The sequence below is a fragment of the Prionailurus bengalensis genome, chromosome D3 (assembly GCF_016509475.1).
Source record: "Prionailurus bengalensis isolate Pbe53 chromosome D3, Fcat_Pben_1.1_paternal_pri, whole genome shotgun sequence".
NCBI classification, from domain to species: Eukaryota; Metazoa; Chordata; class Mammalia; order Carnivora; family Felidae; genus Prionailurus; species Prionailurus bengalensis.
The window spans coordinates 50,960,959-50,976,668 of record NC_057356.1 but is presented as its reverse complement, the minus strand read 5'-3'; the positions used below and the strand labels follow the sequence as shown (position 1 = coordinate 50,976,668).

General features: G+C 36.0%; 1 pseudogene; it reads left to right on the top strand.

The window, feature by feature from the left end:
- The first annotated feature begins 13,330 nt into the window (after positions 1 to 13,330).
- Positions 13,331 to 14,854, top strand: LOC122470044 (annotated as a pseudogene).
- The last annotated feature ends 856 nt before the right edge of the window (positions 14,855 to 15,710 follow it).

Genomic DNA, 15,710 nt, shown 5'->3' with positions numbered 1-15,710 from the left:
ATTAGCTGTAGGATTTTTTGACATTCTTTATAAGATTGAGAAACTTTTCTTCTTAGTTTGCTGAAACATTTTTTTATCATGAAAAGGATTTTTTCTTCAGCTTTATACATTGTTGAATTTTATTGTGTGAAGTTTTTGCCTTTTTTTGCATTTATATACATGAGGAATTTTGATATATACATTTTTTCTTGGAATATCTCCATCTCGTTTTGGTATGAAAGTAATGCAGTTTGCATATAATGAATTGAGTTAGATTGCTTCCTCTTCAATTCTGGGGGGGACGTTTGGCTAAAACTGGTACTATTTGGGAGACATTGTAGTGAGACACCACCTCAGCCAAGAGGTTTTGTTATTTTTTTTGTTGTTGTTAAAAATTTTAAGCTATAAATTCAGTGTATCTCATAGGTATAGTGCTATTCAGATTACTGATTTATTCTTGGATGGACTTTGGTAATTTGTCTCCTGCAAGAAATTTGTCCATTTTATAAAAAAAAAATATAGGTATTTGAATGTTTTTAAAGATTTCTATATTATGCTTTGTAATATTAGAATATGTAGTAAAATCACTTCTTTCATTCTTTTTTTTAATGATTTATTTATTTTTGAGAGAGGGAGCAGAAGCAGGGGAAGGTCAGAGAGAGAGGGGGACAGAGGACCCGAAGCAGGCTCTGTACTGACAGCAGTGCGCCCAGTGCAGGGCTCGAACTCACAAACTGTGAGACCTGAGCCAAAGTCCATGCTCAACCAACTGAGCCACCCAGGCACCCCATCTTTCATTATTAACATTGATGATTCATATACTTTCTCTGTTTTTTCTTGATCAGTCTGGCCAGACAGTTATCAATATTATTGATTTTATTTTAAAGAACCAAGTTTTGATTTCATTAAGTTTCTCTATTTTTTGTGTAGGTTTTGTTTTCAGTTTCACTGATTTTCATTCTGATCTTCAATTTAATTGTATTGACTATTTTGGTTTTGTTTACTCTTTTTTTTCTTGCTTTTAAATTAGATGCCTAGGTCAATGATTGGAAACTTCTTTTATTCAGTTAGGTGTTTAGTGTTATAAATTTCCCTCTAGAGGCATCTGAATGGCCCAGTCAGTTAAGTGTCTGACTCTTCATTTTGGTTCAGGTCATGATCTCACGATACATGGGTTTGAGCCCTGAGTCAGGCTCTGCTCTGACAGTGAGGTGCCAGCTTGGCACTTGTTCTCTCCCTCTCTCTCTGCCGTTCCTCCACTCATGCTCTATCTCTCTCTCTCTCAAAATAAATACATATTTTTTAAAAAATTAAAAAAATAGGGGTGCCTGGGTGGCTCGTTTGTTTAAGCATCAGACTTTGGTTCAGGTCACGATCTGGCAGTTCTTGAGTTTGGTCTTGGGTTGGGCTTGGTGCACACTTCACAGCCTGGAGCCTGCCTCCGATTCTGTGTCTCCCTCTCTCTCTGCCCCTCCCTTGCTCACACTCTTTCTCTCTCAAAAATAAATAAACATTAAAAATTTTTTAAATAAATAAAAAAAATAATTTTCCCTCTAATTTCTACTTTACCTATATCACATAAATTTTGATATGCTGTGTTTTCAATTTCATTACATTCAAAAATACTTTCTAACTTCCCTTTGAGTTCTTTGACTTATGGGTTATAGAAAATGGTGTTATTAAACTTCCAATCATTTGAGGACTTTCAGAAATCTTACGTTGTTGCTGATTTCTAATTAAGTTTATTATGGTCAGACAACTTACTATGTCTTAAATTTTTTCAAAGTGTTTATTTATTTTGAGAGGGAGAGAGGGAGTGTGTGCTTAAAAGAGAGAGAGAGAGAGAGAGAGAGAGAGAGAGAGAGAATCCTAAGCAGACTCCACACCGTCAGCACAGAGCCCAACGTGGGGCTCGATTTCAGGAACTATGAGGTCATGACATGAGCCAAAATCAAGAGTCAGAAGCTTAACTGACTGAGCCACCCAGGTGCCCCCATATATCTTAAATTTTTAAAAATCTACTGAGAATTTTTCTATGTCCCACATGTGGTCTACTTATACATACTTTCTGGCAATTTAAAAGGATGTATATCCTGCTCTTGTTGAGTGGAGTATTCTATAATACCCATCAGATCATGTTGGTCTATAGTAGTCAGGTCTATGTTATCTTACTATTTTTTTCTCTCTTTTCTTGATTACTTAGGGAGAGGTTTTAAATCTTTGATTTTATTTATTTATTTACATTCTATCGGTTATTGCTTCATATACTTTGAAGCTGTGTTATTTGGTGCATAAACATTTAGGATGCTTATATACTCTTACAAAATTTATTTCTTTAACCCTGGAATAGTCTTTATTTTGAGATTGGCAATGTCTATATCAATATAGTCACTCCAGTGTTCATGATCATCTTTGGGATGGTCCATACTTTTTTTTTCCTTTCTTTCCTTTCATTTCCTTTCCAACTATTTATACTTTATGTTTCAACTAGATTTGTTGTAGGATACATGGAGAGTTGGGTCTTGCATTTCTATCCAATCTAACAATCTCTGCCTTTTAATTGAGATATTCAGGACATTTATATTTAATATGATTATTGATATAATTGTATTTAAGTCTATCATTTTTCTATTTGTTTATTTTTCTATATCTTTTTTTCCTTTCTTCTTTTGGATTGTCCATTTTTATGATTAAATTTTATAACATTTTTTGCTCATTAATTATAAATTTTCATAACATTTCATTTTATTTGTCATGGATTTATTGTATTCATTTGGAAGTTAACTGAATATATATGAAAGTGATACTGTGTTACTTCACATGCACATAACAACTTTTATCAAAGGTTAAAAATTGTGGCCTATTACTTCTTCTAATATTTTTCTGCCTCTCCTTCTAATTGCATATGATACATTAGTCTAGACTAATTACTCTCTTCCAGAAGACAAAACCATTCTCAATAGTCTAACCAACACCTCCTGAATTATAAGAATGTCCATCTAATGTGCCTTAGGGAGCAGGCACTATTCCCAGCTTTGTATGAGCTGGAGTTAGCATTCTCTCAGTCTTTCCATGTGGTTCTTTCCCAGCCTCAGGCATTTTCCTGATATGTAAATGCTAATCAGTACTCAACTAAATACTGGAAAGAACACTGCAAATCTCCACTTTCTATTCTAGTCTCTCTTCTTCCATACTCTGGCCAATGAACTCTAGCCTTCTTGGCTTCCCTGAATACCCAGCTTAGTCCTTTCAACTCAGGGAGATGGCTAGTCTCTGACTCTGTCCTGCTCTGTTCACCTCTAATGGCTCTATTTCATGGCCTGGACATTTTTCATAGGCATTTAACCGTGGAGATGACAGGTATCTCCTTGTTTGTGTCCTCTCAGAAATTCCTGGCCTTCATTTTTGATGTCCAATGGCTTGAGAATGGTATTATATGTATTTTATTCCTGTTTCTTAATTGTTTCAGGAAAGAAGATAAATCCAGTTATTGTATTTTCATCTCTGCTAGAAGCATAATTAAGTACTTATTTTCAAGTAATAAGATTACATTTTTATGCCACTTTACATCTCTCTTTTTACTTTAATAAAATTTCTTTGAAGTTAAATTGTATCTACTGACTTTTTTGGAGTTGATTCTTAAAGTAAACTATTTCTAATTCCTTTAGTAAAGAACATGAATTTGTAAAAAGCTAAGCCTTTCAATGTGTATAGCACCTGGGAGCAGAAAAATAAAAGATATTAAAAACAAAACCAAGAAAAAGTCAATAGATAAACCTTTTACTTTAGACTACCAAAACACTTCTGAGAGCCACGTGATCAATAAATGCACATACTGGGGTGCGTGAGTGGCTCAGTCAGTTAGGTGTCCAACTCTTGATTTCAGCTTAGGTCATGATCTCAAGGTTCATGAGTTTAAGCCCCACATTGGGCTTTACTCTGACAGTGCAGAGCCTGTTGGGATCCTCTCTCTCTCCCTCTCTCTCTGCCCCTCCCCCACTGCACATGTGCATGAGCTCTCTCTCTCTCAAAAATAAGTAAACTTCAAAAAATGCATGTCTTTGCAATTTCCATATTCCTTTTGTAATCATTAATTTAGCATTTAAGGAATGAAATCTCATCCTAGGACCAAAACAGATTGGCAGACATGTAATTAGGGCCCAAGTTACATACTACAGATTGAAGAAATAGTACCTTTTACTATTACACAATTTGGATTCATCTTAGCAAACAAAGGCCTTTTAAATTCATTACCACTTCTTTTTGTGAATTAATAATACAATATGTCAGAACTATAAAGATTAAGTTAGTCATTAAACCACCACTCCAGGTGGGAGCAGTTATATTACAGAGCACATAATGTCTATGTTTTAAAAATGCATTAGGAGGGCGCCTGGGTGGCGCAGTCGGTTAAGCGCCGACTTCAGCCAGGTCACGATCTCGCGGTCTGTGAGTTCGAGCCCCGCATCGGGCTCTGGGCTGATGGCTCAGAGCCTGGAGCCTGTTTCCGATTCTGTGTCTCCCTCTCTCTCTGCCCCTCCCCCGTTCATGCTCTGTCTCTCTCTGTCCCAAAAATAAATAAATAAAAAAAAGTTGAAAAAAAATAAAAATGCATTAGGTATCTATAACATATATTAATCATAATTTTATGAAATCAGAATAACATTTTATTTGGAAAAAATATTTAACAAATACCTATCTGTTTATTATCTATCCAAGTTTAGGATGCTATAACAAAATAATGTAGACAAGGTGGCTTAAAACAACAGAAATTTATTTCTCAGAGTTCGAGGGTTCTCAGAACCCAGAGTTCTCAGAGTTCCGGAGTTCCAAGAATTTATTTCTTGGAAGTCCAAGATCAAGTCCAAGATCAAGTCAACAGGGTTGAATTTTGGTGACAGCATTCTTCTGGGATACAGACTGCTGACTTCTCATTGTGTCCTCACATGGTGGAGAGCAGAAAGGGGAAGCAAGCTCTTTAATGACTCCTTTAAGGACCCTAATCCCATTTATTGGGCCTCTACTCTCAAGACCTCCTGTAATCCTAATCACCTCCCAGAGGCCCCACTTCTTAAAGCCTAATGTCTAATGTGTTAGAGAACTATGGTTTCAACATATGAATCTCTCAGGAACATAAACATTTAGTCCACAATTCATTCATTTATTATATCTTTTCTCTTTTCTTTTTTTCTTTTTTTCTTCTTCTCTTCTTCTCTCTCTTCTCTTTTCTTTTCTTTTCCTTTCCATTCTAAAATTTTTATCATTTTATCTATTTTTTGTGTTTGATGTCAGACTCCCCTGGCTTGAAGCACATTCACATTACTTACTACCCATGTGCCTTTCTGGATATGACTTAATTTCTTTATGTTTCTAATTTCTCACTGTAGAATATACGAAAAATAATCATCCCTCTTTATAGAGTATAGGGAAAAACTTGATGGAAGTCTATAACACAATGTTTGACCCTTTTCCTCAATAAATGCAAAATCTGCTAAAATCTTGATCTCAATCATTTCTCATTATCTGTGGGTTTTGGTTCTGCATTGTGTTAACAGAGATAAAGCCCAGATTTTTGTTTGTTTGTTTTTTCTTCATTCAACCCCACTTAACCACTTAACAAAAGATGATTTCATACTTTATTAAAATCTTGATGAAATAGAAAGGCATTATATTACAGCAAACATTTTTAAATTTTGAAATATCACTGGTCAAAATCTGTAACTATCATAGTCTTTGGGAATTCTTCACAGGTAGGTAATTCTCTCCCCTTTTTAAGTTTGTTTATTTATTTAAGATGGGGGGGAGGGGCAGAGAGAGAGGAAGAAAGAGAAAATCCCAAGCAGGGTCTGTCATCACAGAGCCTGATGTGGGCCTTGAACTCACAAACCCACGAACCGTGAGATCATCACCTGAGCCAAAATCAAGAGCCAGATGCTTAATTGACCCAGGTCTTCACAGGTAGATATTTCAAAGCAATTTTTTCGGGCTCTTCTCAGTCTCCCAGTGGACTATACCCACACACAAATCCTGTGAAATTCTTATGTAAAGCAGTCTTACCCAGCCAACTCTCTCTCCTCATATTTTAGACTAAATAGCTTTATTAGGTGTGTTTCTAAACAATTCCTGAGATGAGTTCCGTAATTAGCTTTTACCTGGCTTTTATCTTGTAGAAAAGAAGGAAGGAGGGATAGCGAGAGAATAGAAAAAAGGAAGGAAAAATGGGAGGATGGAAGAAAAGTCTTCAGAAACCAGCCCACTTAGGTATAAACAAGAACATTTTAAAGAAATCTCCTCATTCAATACAATATAAACTCTGTGTCCTCTTGCAAAAGGCAGAGAGCTCAAAATGATCTTTTTCACTGTTTAAATAATCTTGTCTGAAACTTGCTCTATGAATTGTCATCAATTAAAGTGCCTCAGATGCTAAGCTTCTGCCCAATTAGCAACTGTGTGTGAGTTTACCATAGACATAACTTGATAACACTGCATTTTCCCAAACAACTCATTACAAGGTAACGGGGTAATCTGACCTTTAAGGTGCTTTCCCATCCTGAGATTTTTAAAAGGCTGTGATTTCCTCAGGTATACACAAACCTCACTGAAAGTTTAAAGGATTTTAGTAAGTCTTATTCAAATTCATGGAAAAGGCTAAATGCTGAGTTCTGAATGGTTCACACAAATGGATTTATATGCTAATGTTACCAGAGATGTAGCCAGTCTGTATTTATTGACTTGATGGCTATTGTCTACCATAGACTTTTCTAAAATATTCCTTACCATATTATCTAAGAAGTACAAACTGTAAAGGCCATTGAGGTTCAGAATTTATCTATATGTGGGTGTGTTTGTCCCATTAGCTTAGGAAATGATCATCTGAAGGCTTACCAGGCCTCTTGGAACACAATGTCTCTCCTTGAATTCACCTCCCAAACATTAAAATAAAGATACCGTCACCTGGTTTCCTTGCCTCGGTGAGGATTCTACAAACACTGCAGTATTTGGGTACACTACCTTTATTTATGTCTTTTCCCAGGGCTTCTTTCGCTAACTGTTCATATTTTTCTTCCTTTGTTATGTTGTGCCCCGTGGCATAGCTCAGTCAATCAATTATTGCAGTCAGGGCTGATGCTGCAGGATTCAAACAAAAGCCCACCAGCAACAAAGAAACAATGGCAAGAGCAAGCTGTGGTCTGTGTCACTAGATCAGCTGATCAGTCCATGACTGAATTGTTTTTAAATGTATGTCAATTCAAGAACAGGGCTCAGAGTTATATCTGAGGCATGAAAGAGAGGGGGAGGTGTGATTCCAAAACAGTTTTCTTCATAACAGTACAGAGCTGACCTTGCATTTAAAGATAGAGGATGGGAGAAAGCTATATGAAAGTGTGAACAGTATGAATAAGTGCTGTTTATAGGGAGCTGTTTTAATACTCTTGCTAAAGCTGAACAATAGAAAGAGACAAAGCTCTGAAAAATGCATGCCTTTCCCTGTGATTGATCCCTTTATCTTTCGATTCCTCTCCAGATAATAAAACGCATTTACAGGGCAAACAAGCATCAGTGCCTTTATTTTCCCCAAATAGGAGATATATCTTCCTTATTTAGAAATTTGCTATTAGAGCATTTGCTACAGCATATTTCTGCCCCCATCCCTAAATGCACCCCTGTTTAAAAATAAAGAATTTGACATTTTGAAGTGAAAATCTGGAATTCCTTATAGAAATCTTTTTGTTTTGTTTGTTTTTGGAATTAATGAACTCATTCTTGGCACAAAGGTACCTGGACTGATGCTAAAAATAAAATAGACTTTGAAGTGAAACAGACCTTGTTTCAAACCTAGACGACACTAGGAAAAAACCCAGGACAATTGCCAGATGAAAGTAAATGCTCAGCTTACATCAATTCCCATACTCCCCCCGCCCCAACTTTTAACCATGTTATTTCTAAATTTCTCTAGGACAACATAATTGCATAATAGTAATACATTGTATCTTAAATACACATTTAAGGAAAATACACATTGAATATCGACATTGTAGCAGAGAGTAGGATAAATGCTTCCACCCACTATGTCACTGGCTTCTCATCATGACTCTTCAAGGTGCCCCCACCCCCCTCACCCCTTGCTTAAGGAAACTCCATTCTAGAGTTCTTAATAACACACTCACTGCATGTGGTTGTATGTGACAAACAGGTTTGGTTAAATCCAAGGATTTTTTTTTGTTGCTGTTGCTTTTCATGGGTGGTCTTCAAATGGTAGGGTGAATTAGAATCAACTCCAGGAGTTGAAAGAAAACAGACTGCTGGGCCCAGGCCCCAGAGTTTCTACTCACTGTGTCTAGATAGGGCCCCATGAGTTTGCATTTCTAACAGGTTCCCAGGAGGGGACCACACTTTGGAAACCACTGCTCTATACTGTGCTGCCTCTCATTGGAAAGATGTACTTGGGGTAGGCCACACTTTACTACCAACAAGATTTGCTACTCAAGGTAAAATACTTGAGGGACACCTGGGTGGCTCAGTTATTGCTGGATACTGTGCCTTTGTATAAATATACCAGAATGCATTGACCTAATCTTGTGTTAATATACATTTTGTGTTGTGTTGTTTCCATTTTTTTTTCCTTTTACTGTTATTACAAAGGTGTGCTGAACATCCTTGGTAAAAGTGTTTATGAATAAATATAAATTTTAATTTTCTTTGGAAATTATCACCTGGAAATTATTACTTTGGGGACTCTTGATTTCAGCTCAGGTCATGATTTCACGGTTCATGAGATCAAGCCCCATGACAGCATGGAGCCTACTTGGGATTCTCTCTCTCTCTCTCTCTCTCTCTCTCTCTCTGCCCCTCCCTCACTTGCTACCCCGCAAAATAAATAAACATTGAAAAAAAAAGAAGATAAAATACTTGAGAATCATTTTAAAGATGAAATACTATATGGTGATGAGTTAAAAATTTTTCAAGTTCTTGATTTTTAGACATGTAGAAATCACATGCTGTGGGGATTAAAATAATGAATAAAATATAATCCATGGCCTCCAAGAGCTCATCAGCTAGTTGAGATTACATCCAAAGATAAATACTTAAATTTATCATTAGCAAGGCAAACACAATGAATCCTTCAGACTTTTAAAAAATGTACTCTGGGAATAAGTAGGGAATAAGTAGGAAATTCTATTTTAAAACAGCAAGTTATTACCTTCAATTTCCTTTACCCTTGAATCGCTTCCTCCCTCTGCCTCTTGCTTTCAGATAAAATTAAATTTATTCTATTTACCATGGCTACTTCTTCAAATCCCACTTCCATCTATTAAAAAATAAAATTCAGCTGAATAAATTGGATAATTTAATAGGCTTTATTCTACAACTCAGGAATTGGGCAGCATCTCATCTAGCAAGCTGGAAGGAACTCCAAGGAGCTATACAAACTGGAAGGGGTAAGGAAAGAGCAGATTACCTCAGCTACCTTTGGGGAATAAGGAGGGTTTATGAGGCAGTGTCTCACTGGTGCTGACCAGAAAATTCCAGAGTGACAGGTTAAGAGTACATTCCTGGGGAAAGCTGAAGCTGAATTAGGTTAGGTATTGAGCCTTGGTTTGGTGATGCGGGCTTAGTGTTAGTGACTCTATTTTGGACCTTTTCTTCCTTTTTAACACACTGAATCACAAAATAAGGCTTCCACATCAAAACAGTGAAACTGCAGGGGAAGAATTCACCCATAGCCTTCTAACTGCAAAATCCGAAGGTCCAAAAACAGCCCTTATGTTTCTGAGGCACCAGGCACATTGTTGATCATTCTCTGCCCTGCAAGCACCCTTAACCCAGGGAACCCCATCCTGTCCTTTGTTCCTCCCACTCTCAGACCGTTATGCTCACCTCTCTTTGTTTCTCAAAGCCTCTTCTGTCTCATCTAGCCTTTAAATTTGTTGTTCCCTGAGTTTCGCCCTAAGCTCTTTTCTCATATCTTATAAGACTTTCTCCATGTCACAAAGGAGTGATTTTTATTAAAATGAGACTCTACACCTTACTTCTCCTTCAAAAAAATCCACTGAATCCCATTTGCCCTAAGGCAAGTAAGGCTTCTCATCATGTGGCCTGGTTAATTTTCCATGTGATATCTTGCTTCTCTTTTACTTGCTCAATTCATTGTCCATCTCCATAGATTCATTATTCCATTGGCTATTTTTAACTTAAGATACACATAATTGAGTGTGATTAACTCATTTCATGGGCACACAAGACACTTCTTTCCTTTTCTCTGTCTTCCACACCTGTGATACTCTCCTGCCATCTTGATGCTTTATTCCTCCTTGATTTTTCTCATGCCAACAGACATACACACTAATGAATTTAGCACATTCTTACATACGGTTAGTACAATATATATTAACACTTGAAGATCATGCACTCTTTTTACGTGGTATTAGGTGAGCATATTCTTTACCAGTCTGTTCATTATCATTCTTAGTCCTAATTTGCTTCACTTAGGGTTAAGAACTTGAAATTTACTTGTTTTTCTACATATAATTCTACTTCATTTATTATGTAACAAATTTCTCTACTTTTAATTCATGCTTAATCGCCATGGCTTAGTATTCCTAACGTAGACAACTTTCTTTATAGTTGAAACACTTCCTTCAAGATTGCTATTTTCAAAAACAGACTTTTTTTGTGATGAAAATTCTAAAGCATTTTCACTCAGAGAATATTTACTTCACTCTCATATTTACATAGTAATTTAGCCATATATAATAATCTATGTTTAAATTTTCCTTGAAATTTTGAAAAAAATTACTCCATTGTCTTCATTTTAATCTATTTTTAATCTATATTTAAATAAATATAAATTAAGTAAATCTATAAATAAATATAGATTAAATAAATATATAAATTTAATATATTAAATTATATAATTTGTGTATAATATCAAATAATTATATATATTATACTACATACAACTTAAACATTTTATATATTATATTAAAGTATAATATGTTTTATATCATATACATATTACATATTAAATACATACAAGGATACAAGGCTTTGTATACTTTATCACTTATTTAGTTTTTTTTATTCTTCTGATATTTTTATAAATGGTATTAGCTGTATAAGCCAAGTGGCTTGCATTTTTACTACATTTTATATTCCTGAGACCTTTATATATATAGATGCATTTCATTCATTTTCATTTCTGTGTAGAATTCTTTGTAGGACTACTGTTAAATGCATTATTCTCCTAGTGATAACATCTTGTTTTGAGGAGTTGTAGTTTGCTTCAATTTGTTTTTACAAACAATGCTGCCATGAATATTCTTTGGTATGTCTTCTGGTGCACATGCTGAAGTTTTCTCCAGGGTAAATTCCTAGGATGGATTCCTGGAATAGTCTCTATGCACATCTTCAGCTTTATGAGACTGTACTGATTTATTTCTCAAAGTGATTGTTCTAATTTATATTCTCATTAGCAGTCTTCGTTTCTCTACATCCTCATCAAAATTTTATATTTCTTGACATTTTATTTTTTGCCAATTTGATGATGAAATTTCATTTTATTGGAGTTTCTCAATACCAATTTGCCAGTTAATATTTTTTAACACTTTTGGTGGAGGACATTCATATATCCTCTTCTTTGAAGTGCCTGTCAAAATATTTTGACCATTAGTTGGTTTATCTTTTGCTTTGCCATGTGTATGAATTATTTTTATATCTTCTGTAATAATTTATTATATATGATATAGATTATAATCTATTGTAGATATATATTTGCGTGGGTGTGGGTGTGTGTGCACACTACACAGATATCTTCTTCAACTTTGTGATTAACTTTTAGTGTTCTGATTAATAGATTGTTTTTCATTTTAATGCAAGGAAAAGGCTCAAACTTTTAACTTATGCTTTAGGCTCTCTATATCTTGTTTAAAGAAGTCATTTCCCCACTCCAAGATTATACAGTCTCCATGTTGTCTTCTGTAACCTCTGAAGTTATAATTCCACATTCAAATCTTTAGTCCTTTTGGAAATAATAATAAAATTGGGATGACATAAGGATCTGATAAGTTTCTTAAGAAGTTCAGCATAAACCTACCTGACCTAACCATTCAACTACTAGGCATTTACCTAAGAGAAAAGAAAGCATACATCCATACCAAAACTTAAACATGAAAGTTCATAGCAGCTTTATTTATAATAAAAACAAAATTGGAAACACCTGGATATCCATCAAAAGATCAATGGATGAACAAATTATGGTATATCCATATAATGGAATATTATTCAGCAATAAAACAATGAGCTATTGATACATGCAACAGTGTGGATGGAGCTATATATAATTGTGTTGAATGATAGTATACAGACAAAAAAAGATCATATACAATACTGCCCCAGTTATATAAAATTCTAGAAAGCACAAACTTATCAATACTGACAGAAAATAGATTTATAGTTGGTTAGGAGTAAGGATGGAAGATATAGAAGGGATGGATTACACTTTTGAGGGTGATGGATATGTTTACTAACTTGACTGTGATAAGGACCTCACAGCTGTATACATATGTTCATGGTACTTTGGTCCCACATGGTACCTTTTATTATATGCAGTTTACAGTATGTCATTTATACCTCATTATAATATAGCAAAAAAAAAAAAACCCCAAACACTCACAGTAAAATATTGAATGTTTTTACCCTGAAATTGAGGTTAAAGCAAGATGCCTAGTCTTATGACTTCTATTCAGAATTGCACTGCTAATATAGCCAATGGCAATAAGGGAAGAAAAGGAATTAAAAGTTCTCAATGCAACTCAGTGAAAAAAGCAGTCTTTTCATTACATCGTGCTAGATCAACTAGACAGCAATATGGAGGAAACACCCAAATTTTGACCATTATTTACACTACACACAAACATGAATTTAGAGAGATTAATCAATTAATCTAACCAATTGGTTTATTCAGTTGAGTGATTAATTAGATTAATTGATTTGAGGTAGTCCTAAAATTTAAAAGGTGAAGTATAAAGCACCTGGAAGAAAACATAGTAGAATAGCTTTGTGATCTCATTGTAGGCAAAATTTCTTAAGGAAAATGACCTAAAAAAAATTAACTAAAAATTTAAAAATTTTTAAACTTCCCTTCATTAATATTTTTGTAATTTTTTTAGAAGTTTATTTATTTTTGAAAGAGAGAGAGCATGAATGGGGGAGGGACAGAGACAGAGGGAGACACAGAATCTGAAGCAGACTCCAGGCTCTGAGCTGTCAGCACAGAGCCTGATGTGGAGCTCGGACTGTGAACTACAAGATCATGACCTGAGCTGAAGTCAGACACTTACCCAACTGAGCCACACAGTCTCCCCCTGCTCTTCAGTAATATTAATAATGTCTGCTTTTGGCTTTCTGCACATGGATACCGTTGAGTAAGCATGGTTAAGTCTGCCTTCCCACCACCATCATGTCTAAATCAAACTTTACCAAAGAGCATAAGCAGCTGTGGAAGCTCTTCACTGAAGGTTTGAGCTTTGAAACAACCCATAAGAGTCTAAGGAGCCATTCTGAGCAATGGGGAATGGTTGCTGACTGTGTGGTAATGAGAAATCCAAACACCAAGTGCTCCAGAGTTCTTTGGATTTGTCACATATGCCACTGTGGGAAAGGTGGATGCAGCCATGAATGCAAGGCCACACAAGGTGGATGGAAGAGTTGTAGATACAAAGAGGGCTGTCTCAAGAGAAGATTCTCAAAGACCCGGTACTCAAGTAACCGTGAAAAACATTTTTGTTGGTGGCATTAAAGAAGACACTGAAGAACATCATCTAAGAGATTATTTTGAGCAGTATGGGAAAATTAAAGTGATTGAAATCATGACTGACAGAGGCAGTGACAAAAAGAGAGGCTTTTGTTTCGTAACATTTGATGAGCATGACTCTGTAGATAAGATTGTCGTTCAAAAATACCATACTGTGAATGACCACAACTGCAAAGTAAGAATAGCTCTAGCAAGAGATGGCTAGGGTTTAATTCAGCCAAAGAGGTTGAAGTAGTTCTGGAAACTTCAGTGGTGGTCATGGAGGTGGTTTTCACGGGAAGGCAACTTGGGTCATGAAGGAAACTTCAGTGGGTAAGGTGGCTTTGGCGGCAGTTGAAGTGTTGGTAGATATGGTGGCAGTGAGGATGGCTATAATGGATTTGGTAATAAGCAACTTTGGAGGTAGCAGAAGCTATAATGATATTGGCAATTACAACAGTCCATCTTCACATTTTGGACCCATGAAAGGAGGAAATTTTGGAGGCAGAAACTCTGGCCCCTATGGTGGTGGAGGCCAATACTTTGCCAGACCATGAAACCAAGGTGGCTGTGGTGGTTCCAGCAGCAGCAGTAGCTGTGGCAGTGGCAGAAGGTCTTAATTACTGCCAGGAAACAAAGCTTAGCAAGAGAGAGGAGAACCAGAGAAGTGGCACGGAAGCTACAGGTTACAACAGATTTGTGAACTCAGCCAAGCACAATGGCGGCAGGGACTAGCTGCTACCAAGGAGACATGTTTTAGACAACACTTGTGTGTATGGGCAAGGAACTTGGCTGTATTTATGACTAACTATGTAACAAGTTATTTTAGTTTTTATTCTGTGGAAAGTGTAAAGCATTCCAACAAAGGGTTTAATTAATTATTTTTTTGGCACCCATGCTGTTGATTGCTAAACTTAATAGTCTGAATGAATTTGTCTTTAAAAAAAAAAAATGTCTTCTACTCTGGACAACTGAGTAGCTCAGTCAGTTAAATGTCAGACTCTTCATTTCTGCTTAGGTCATGATCTCACCATCCTGAGATGAAGCCTCCAGGGGGGCTCCTCGATGGGTGTGGAGCTTGCTTAAGAGTCTCTCTCTCTCTCTCTCTCTCTCTCTCTCTGCCTGTGCCCCTCCCTCACTTGTGGGTGCACCCTCTCTCTTTTTTTTTTCTCTCTCTCTCTCTCAAAAAAAATGCTTCTCAAAAGATAGCTGAGAAATTTAAAAAGCGAGACACGGAGTAGCAGAAAATATTCACAGTGGCCTGGCATCCTGAATATAAAGATTCCCATAAGCCAGTAATAAAAAGGTAACCTATTTTTTAAAATGAGAAAAGGACTTGGAAAGCATTTCACAAAGGATATCATATAAATAAATGATCAACAAGCACAGGAAAACATATTCCATGTTATTGGTCTTCAGGGATTGCAAAGTTAAACTACAACAGCCATTACACACACATTAAAATGGTTAAAATTTAAAAGACAGCATAATACCTAATGCTAGAGAGAATATGAGGTATTCAGAAAACTCCTATATTTTTGATGGAGGTTTAAAATGATACAACCAAAACAAAAACAAAAACAAAAAATAAATAAAATGATACAACCAATTTAGGAAATCACTTGGCAGTTTCTAATAAACTTGCACTTACTATCAGATCTGGTTATTCTCCTCTGTGTCAGTCTTGGTTCAAGCAGAGGAAAGAAATCATGAGAAATTTGAACAAGGAAAGTGTAATGGAAAATGATTAAATATATCAAGGGATTAGAGACTAGACAAGTAAAGACAACTCCAAAGAACACAGGAACAGCACATGGAAGGAGCAGCCACTTCTCCTAGGGCTTAGATAAGCACCCGAAAAACGTGATGCCCACCTCTCAGGGGAAGACTCAGTAGGGTGCTCACTGGATGGCAGAAGAGTGTTACCCTTTCATGTCAG